Source organism: Mus pahari, unplaced genomic scaffold (genome assembly GCF_900095145.1).
Source record: "Mus pahari unplaced genomic scaffold, PAHARI_EIJ_v1.1 scaffold_6284_1, whole genome shotgun sequence".
NCBI lineage: Eukaryota > Metazoa > Chordata > Mammalia > Rodentia > Muridae > Mus > Mus pahari.
The window spans coordinates 90579-97603 of NW_018392130.1; the positions used below are offsets into that span (position 1 = coordinate 90579).

Here is a 7025-nt window from a genome sequence, read left to right on the forward strand (position 1 = left end):
CCATCTTCATTGCCTGTGGGATTTCAGCAGCTATAGAAAGGAAAGGACATAATGTCCTTCAACGGAAAAATAGATCAGGAAAATGTGGGTGTCATTTTTGAGGGTGAGTCTTATCTAATGAACAGAAGAGTTGATAGAGAAGTAACTAGAGCAGAATGCCATGTGTCTTTGTATCTAACCTCCTGAGCATCCTTGATATGACTGTTAAAATGGAATGAAGACTTCTTTATAAGGGATTCACTGAGGATTCTGTTACAAGGATGGGAAGAGTCCCATCGAAGACACCTAGAAAACATCAAAGAAACATGAACACAGATGATTTTTCAGCAAGGAGTTTATGGGAGAAGGAATTGCAATCCAGGCTAAGCACAATGGGATCGTGAGGACCAAGAGCAAATGGTCATCTCAACCCAGATTCCACGTTCAGCTCAATAGCCTTTATGATGTGTATTTGGAGCTTGGGTGGTGATTGCGGTTTTATTTTGCCTTTCATTGCACGATGGCCTCTTTGGGCACTGGGGGCACATCAGGCACATCGGGCACTTCTGGCACAGTCAGCACTTCTGGCACCACGGGAACTTTCTTCGGGCTGAGAACACAAACAAAGCATCAGGTATTAAGGCAGGAGTATAAGAAAGTGTGGTGGTAAAGAATCCTATGAAGATGTACTGTACACGGTACAGAGTAGGTTTGTTGTCCTGGTGACATCACAGCCAGCACCATGGACATGAGTCATTTAACAAGTGTTGATCATGTACAGGACGTGACACCCACACCACATTTCTTCACACTTTTTATGTTTTCCTGACAGAACACATTCATACACTGGCATTTGGTTCCTAAAGTCAATGTTTTTAAAAAGCAAACCAGATTTTTCTTCCTTAACAAAATTATTAATCACATATAAGAGGACTTATCAATATGTTCCATATTTTGAAGGTTTCTCACAGATAATTTTTTAAATGAAAAAACTTAACAGTGAGTTGACTCTCACTGATACTTTTATGAATAAGAAGAAAAGATCTTAGAGGATCAAACGACAGCTACCCGAACCAGACTGTTCTAGACATGATTCCAGGCTCATCTTTAGCCCTCACTCAAGAGACACCAAGTCTCCATCACACAGGGCTCCAGCACTCACCTGCATCTTGAAAGCAGAGCCTTCTGTGCCTCCAAAGGAGACAGACACAGCCTGGGCCTCTTCATCTGTGTTTTGGATAGGATCAGCCTGGACCTAGAAGGCCAGCAGAACAGGGACAGAGAGGAGGACAAGTGTATTCATGGCTAGGAGTCACCTGGAGAATTGGTGATCAGGAGACCAATGTGTGGAGAGTGAGGACCCAGCCTGCATTTATAGGGCAGAGAAAGGTCCACACTTAGAGAAGACACTCATTGATGGGTACTGGGAGAGGCTGTTACCCTCAACTCCCTTCCTCTGTCCTCAGGGCATCCTATATGATGTTGCTCTGTGTGTTCAATGCCTCCCTCCCCTCCCACTAATAATGATGAAGGGGTCTGGCTATCTTACCCTGTTTCCCATCTGCTTGAGTATTTACCTCTCAGTGGTCAGGGAAGAAATGAACTGGGCATTGCCTAATTTAATAAGGACATGAAGCAAAGGATTTTTGGCTTTTGAACTTAGCACCTGGACCAGGCCTTGACCAGGTGAACTGAACAGTCAGTTCTTTCAATGATTCAGGGTATTACCAATCACCATCAGGAAGGAAGATTTTGTGTATCTTCTCCTTTGGGGCCAAGAAACTAAAATGGCCTTATGTCTCTGGTAAATTGAGTTCAAGAGACAGAGTCTGTGAGAGGGAAGCTAGAGTGGGTTGTTCTGAAGAAGTCAGAGTGACAGAACATTTATCATAAGAGTGTGCTCTGGGTGCCTCTTCACTCCTGGGAATCATCCAGTGTAGTGCCTTGGTTCCTATATGAGATCTTATAGGAACTCTTTTCTTTTAGCAAATGAGATCAGGAAAAAACAAAACAAAACAAAACAAAAACATCAATTTTTTTCTCCTGAATTAAATTATTCGTGGTAATTGCTATCTTGAGTCTATTTTTAAAAACCAAAGTCCTCTGTCAATTTAGTGATTTTTGAGCTATGCTAATAAATAGAGAAATTCTTATGTCTATCATTTTATGTCTATATGCATACAATACTTATACAGATATCACAGAGCTTAAAAGCAACAGGAATTTTGCTTTTCTTTTGCAACAATCATGCACACCCTATTTGTGACAGTTGATCAGGCTGCTGACTCTCATGAAGTCTAAGTGAGAAATACCCTTGTTTCCTCAATTTCTTTACAAGATGTTAATCACTAGTAATTACTTTATGCTCATTCTGCCTCTCCAAGCCTAGCCAAGAGTTATCCAACAATTTTTGGAATATTCCTACAACTCACATGATTGACTCTGAGTCTTTTGGTTATATCTAAGGTGTGATACAAGCTACTCATACAGAATACCAAGAATGAAGAGAAATTAAATTACTGCTCACCTTGAGACCTGGCAGTTCCATGCCATTTACCCATGGTGCTGTGAGGATTAGTCAAGAGTCTCTGGAATGCAAGTGTCAGACTCCTAAATCAAACTGCTTTAAAGAAAACCCTGACTCCAGGAAGTAGCAAATGCAAAGAGGAGCAGATTCTAGATGCAAAGTAAAATGAAGACGGTCAAATGATGCTCCTGCCATGATTCGTATTTTTCTCTAATTATGGCCCTAATTTAGATGGATGCACTCACAAAGGCATCTCTCATGTGATAAGGTCATATATTCTTCTGAGGCAATCTAATTCAGAAGTGACATGATACTTCAAGAAGGAATATCAATGAGTCCATGTAATGAGAAATAAAGTAAAAATCAAAGAGAAGGGCTACTCAAGATATAAAATATCAAAACAAGAGCAAGAAACTGTGCACAAGGAAAGCCAGTAACTGNAATGAAACAAACAAAAGACAAGAGGGCTTTGTGTGTGAGACGCTTCAACCAGGCCTGGAAAACAGAGTTCAAGTCTCAGGCCCTACAGAGTGGAAAGAGCAAACAGACTGCCACTTGCTGTCCTCTGACCTCCACATTAGTTCTGTGGAACATGAGTTCTCCCTACACATACCATAAGGGAAAAAATATAAAACAAATTTTATGAAAATGATAACTTTCACAAGACAGACTTCCCCTGATTTAGTTATAGAAAGCACGGTTTTGTACAAAGAGAGGTTCCCTAGTTTAGCCTAATCCCAAAGAGTCTCAAGCAGTTCATTTTTCTTGGCCTTGGATAAACATTAAGAAACTGCCAGTTTATATAGTAACTAAGAATTGCTGCAGGCTGTGATGCTCAGAAGACATGTGCCTATTGAAATCACATCACACCATCAAAGTGGTAGCTTCCACAAGTTCCTCCCCATGGGCCAGAGGACATCACTTAGCACTACAGAGGACCTCTGAAGAAATTGCAGTGAGCAACCTATTATATCATGAAGAAAATACCCTATAGAAACCCAAGTTCTTTTGAAAATATCCCACTCATCACAGGAACTTCAAATGGACAACACATACTTACTGGCTCATAGCAGCCCACTCTGTGACAAGCCCATGGTACAGCTTCTAACTGGGAACTATGCACCATGTGTGGAGAGCATGGAAATACAGACCAAAAAGCTTGTAGACTTTTCCATAATTAGAATTGCACTAGACTAAATTAGTTCCTAAAGTTGCATCTTTAAAAGAAGGATGCTTGTCTCCGTGATGTCAGTACTTTGCTCAGCCCAATATGAAGCTCATCCCATTTCCCATCAACCACTCTTCATCATAGTCTTCAGGTGAGAAATTCCTGCACATTACACTGTCAGACCTTTACTAGTTTTCTTCTTCTTATCATCATTAATATCTGGAATATACGACATAAGTTCTCAGTTCATCCCAGGCTCATATATCCTTACATGTAACGTCTTTTACCCTCATTTGTAAAACTGCTTATTTGGTATGATATCTCTTTAACAAGCAGATGGATTCCATAAAATTCTTGAGGTATTTGAAACTAGGAGACACATTCCCCATTATTTTAATAAATAGAAACATTCCATATTTGATACAACATTTAAACGCTATGGATCTTGAAAACCTCTTACATACAGTAAGAATACTAAATTTTCATTTATTAGAGATCTGGAACAGCTTTTTGTAATAACTTCATAGAAACCATGATAATTTCAAACTTGTGATAAGCCAGGCAACATTCTCAAGGTATGTAATATGTTCGGTGAGTTTATCTTAGCTGATATTTACTAATTGCTAACATCTTCTTTTCTCTATGGATAAGAGGTTTCCACAATAAACTCAATAAAGTAGCAAAGTTCATTGACCAATGTTTTGTGGGTTTGTGAAGGAATATTAAAGAGGTTAATTGCCATACTCAGAAGACACTAAAGATTAGGCAACAGGGCTGTGGCCAGATCTCTTCTACTTTACCGCTATCCCATATGCTACCTAAACTTCTGTGTTTTAGAGTGATGCCTTCTGTCATTTATTGGGATTATTTGTGTTACCTGCTTAGAACTTGATAGAAGTCCAAGGTTAAAAGACATCTCTTGACAGATGGTCTTCTCCTTGGTCTCTGCCTCAGCTAATAATCTCATTTGAGATTTGATGTGAGATCACCAATAAATAACCCCTATTCTCTAGAAATAGCTGAGGAAAGGATTTTTTCCAGTTATCAAAAGTAAAAACTCACATATGTGATCCCTGCTACAGAAATAGAGTAGATTATTAGGAGTAACTTTGAGTTCTGTTGATTTTTTGCACTCTGGCTTGTGATGGAAAACCTGTACAGAAATGAACACCCCACCTGTCTTAGAGTCCAGGATGCAGTGCAGGAGAGCATGAGAGGAAACAAGTCCTCAAGCTGTGACCCATCTTACCCAGCACCTCCTGTGGGTCAGCAGAGTCCTAATGCCTGTGAGGAAGGAAGAGGCCTCCCATGTGCACAAGTTTGCCATGTGTAAGATTGAAGGGTTCAGAGTCCACTGGAGGTTAATGTTTATTTTTTTAGGCTTGTCTTAGTCAGGGTTTCTATTCCTGCACAAACATGACCAAGAAGCAAGTTGGGGAGGAAAGGGTTTATTCGGCTTTCACATCCATACTGCTGTTCATCAACAAGGAAGTCAGGACTGGAACTCAAGCAGGTCAGGAAGCAGGAGCTGATGCAGAGGCCATGGTGGGATGCTCTTTACTGGCTAGCCTACCCTGGCTTGCTCAGCCTGCTCTCTTATAGAACCAAGACTACCTGCCCAGAGATGGCACCACGCACAAGGGGACCTCCCCACCTTGATTACTAATTGAAAAAAAGCCTTGCAGTTGAATCTGGTGCAGGCATTTCCTCAACTGAAGCTCCTTTCTCTGTGATAACTCCAGCCTGTGTCAAGTTGACACAAAACTAGCCAGTACAGCCATGTTGGAATATATGGTGATGCTTAGACAAGATTTAGTACAAGGAGAAATAGCAATAGGCTACAAAGAGCTCCTTCATTTTTCAAATATCACCTCAGTGTCTCTGGCCTACCTGCTCTATCCACACCCATATTTCCCCATGTCTCCTTTGGCATTCACATGTGATATCGTATGTTGGAACATTAAAGATCCTAAACATGCTCTATGAAATGTGGGACATCCTCAGTGGTGGCAATGGGTGGTAAGAAAGGTAACACTGCCTCAAACACAGGATGTGGTAGGGATTTTGCTAATGCCACTAAAACACAAAAGCTTGAGTTTTACAGATTTCAACTGAAAAAAAGAAAACTCAGAAATATTATTAAAGAAAATCAAATACCAGGTTGTTTGGAACAGCAAACAAAACTGGAAAAGAAAAATGGTAATTTTAAGGAGATTTTTAACATATGCTACAAAGAGACAATTTCTAGACTTATTGAAAAGCAGCAAAAGATTAATTAGAGAAAATGTAGGCCTGGAAGGATGGCTCAGAGGTAGAGAATACTGGGTGCTCATGTAGAAGATCTAGGGTCAGTTCTAACACCCACATAACAACTCATAGCATTCTAGACCTCCACTTCTAAGGGACTGGGCTCTCTTCTCTGCTCTCCACAGACAATAGGCACACACATCCATACAGTCTGGCAAATCACTTATAAAACAAAAATAAGTGAATCTTTCTTTAAAAATGTAAAACAAAAAAAAATATAAAGCAAATGTGCAAACTACTCTCTTAGTGGAGCATTTGACCAAAAACAAGTGCACACACTTCTGGTGTCAAAGCATGAGAAAAATGTACTGTTATAATACTGAAACATCAATTTTATCTATCTGACTGGGATGGAAATATGGGAAAAACATTATTGTACTTGTGTTAATCTGCAGTAAAACCTTAAAATTCCAGCAGACAGTAAACTCACAAAGTAAAAAACTGATTTTCCCCCAAGGCTCAATAAACCTAGTAGTATGTAAATGACTGCGTGCAATTTCCCAGACAGAGGATTCTGGTCTCTGCCTTCTCTGGTGTCCATGAGTAGGTGTCTTTCCTCAAGTGAGACACCTGATGCTACCAGGGCTTGGGAAGAAACAAAAAAGAGAACATAAAGCAATAAGAAAATGAAAAGATGGTGCAGACCTAACTTTGCTGTACTTAAAAAGGACATTCTTCTCTATGAATGTATTGTGCTGGTTCAGCATTCTCTCTGGGACTTCAATGACCAGTTCTGCACAGGACACTGGTAGGAAGGGTACAATATGAAAATACATAATGAATATCCTTCACATGAGCACGGTGGCCTCTGGAGCATGTGTAATTTAGAAAGTGCTACTGAGATCAACTCTGTGATGAGGAGGAAGCATAATAGTGTGTCTGAAATATAAGGTGTGGTTTTAACTCATAAATCCAAGTATATAGATTTATTCAAGAGGTCATGTCCCATTATACATGTGTGTATATATATACATACACATATATATGTATATATGTGTGTGTGTGTGTGTGTGTGTGTGAGAGAGAGAGAGAGAGAGAGAGAGA

General features: G+C 39.9%; 1 pseudogene; it reads right to left on the reverse strand.

Moving 5' to 3' along the window:
- Positions 1 to 428: 428 nt before the first annotated feature.
- LOC110314842 lies at positions 429 to 1282 on the reverse strand (annotated as a pseudogene).
- Between the last annotated feature and the right edge of the window lie 5743 nt (positions 1283 to 7025).